The sequence below is a fragment of the Penaeus monodon genome, chromosome 20 (assembly GCF_015228065.2).
Source record: "Penaeus monodon isolate SGIC_2016 chromosome 20, NSTDA_Pmon_1, whole genome shotgun sequence".
Classification (NCBI taxonomy): Eukaryota; Metazoa; Arthropoda; class Malacostraca; order Decapoda; family Penaeidae; genus Penaeus; species Penaeus monodon.
Genome location: NC_051405.1, coordinates 11966720 through 11968352, shown reverse-complemented (window position 1 = coordinate 11968352; position 1633 = coordinate 11966720). Strand labels below are relative to the sequence as shown.

General features: G+C 33.7%; 1 protein-coding gene across 1 annotated transcript in view; it reads left to right on the top strand.

Moving 5' to 3' along the window:
• Positions 1-1194: 1194 nt before the first annotated feature.
• LOC119585623 (serine-rich adhesin for platelets-like) overlaps positions 1195-1633 on the top strand; it is a gene marked incomplete at its 5' end in the record, with an annotated part of 8087 nt that continues 7648 nt past the window's right edge. The window contains 1 exon segment of the mRNA XM_037934292.1: positions 1195-1376.

Here is a 1633-nt window from a genome sequence, read left to right as displayed (position 1 = left end):
TATTCACTATCTCATCCTCATGCTTATCCTCCATCCCCCTTATTTGTTTCTTCTTTTTTTTATGTCATCTATTCGCCCTTTGTTCCATATAACCAGAATATTTAACATAAAATGGGCTTCCCTTTGGTGATTTTGATTACCCTTTTTAAACCCCTTTTTTCCCAAATTATCCAAGCATCCCCTATAGTGAAGCCATAAATACATTAAAAAATTTTCCAAGGGTTTTACTTTTTCGGGGTATGTGGAAAGGCATTATGTCTGTCATGGATCATTCTTTTTATGACTGTAAGTGTCTGACTGAGCCTAATTTTTACACTGGGGAAATAATGGGAAAAGGGTTTAAATATGGGAAAAAGTGCAAAAATTTCCCCACACCCCTTAGCCCCCAAATAAAGGGGCCCACAAAAACCGAAGAAAAAATGCCATTTTGGGGGATATTGTCGAAACATGACTATGATATTATTTTTTGGGGGAAGGGAAGATGTGTTGTTGTAAATTAATGTCAAAAACCACAGAACCCAAAACGAAATTTGAAAAATTTTGGAAATTGAAGGAGTGGTATAAACCCAAAAAGGTAGGCATTGCTCGCACTGTGGTTACTCCAAGAAAAACATGGTGGAAGAGACAAAACACTTGACTCTGACTGGACTCTCATCCCAGGAAAGCACACCAGAGCAGGTTGTTGAAATTTAGTCAGACCCTTAAAAAGACCCTCCCACAAAAGTTTTTTTTGTGCCAGCTTTGGCAAACTTCTCAAGGAGTCCAGAAATTGCTCCCAGTGGGGAGGAAAAGGATCCAAAACCAGGAAATGTTTCAGTACCTTTAGTAGACCTCACTACTTCATGTGTTAGCAATGAGAAAGTGGAGGGTAATGAGTTGAACCATGGTGAATTGCTTTGGCCCAAAAATGAAAATAGGCCCCTGTGGAAAAATGCGGGAGTAAAATTAAAAGGGGAAAATTTAAAAAGTGGATCCTTAGATATATGTGATGATCAGGATACTAATGCAACTCCTACACTGCAGCCAAAAAAATGAAAAAGACGGGTTTTTTGGGTTGATGTGCAAAAGTCTGGCTTTGTAAATTTTTATAGAAGTATAAAAACCGCAAGCCTAAAAAAAAAAATAAAAGGGAAAAGGGGAAAGTAAACAATCTCTCTAAAGCAGGAAAAAACCCCCACTAAAAAGCAGAAAAATTTTCCGTATCGGAAGCCAGTTTCACTTTTAGAGATGATGATTGCTGAAGAAAAAAGAGGTGAGCTTGAGTTAGACTTAACAGACAACTTCCCAGGGAATGCAATGCTGGTTGCTGAGGCTCGATTTAGAAAACTGATCAACATGAACATCATTGGGGGTTATTGGCATAAACAAATCAGGAAGGTAGGTTACATGAAATTCAGTTATTATTTGTTATATGTTATATACATTTGCATATATGTGTATTATAAAATTTATTATATATATAAAATAATATAAAAGATATAAAATTTTATAAATGTTATAAATGTAAAAAATTATTAAATGTATATAAAAAGTATATAAATGTAATAAAAGTATATAAAAAAGTATATAAAAGTTATAAATGTTATAAATGTTATTGATATTTATAAAATATAAAATATAAAAAATTATTAAA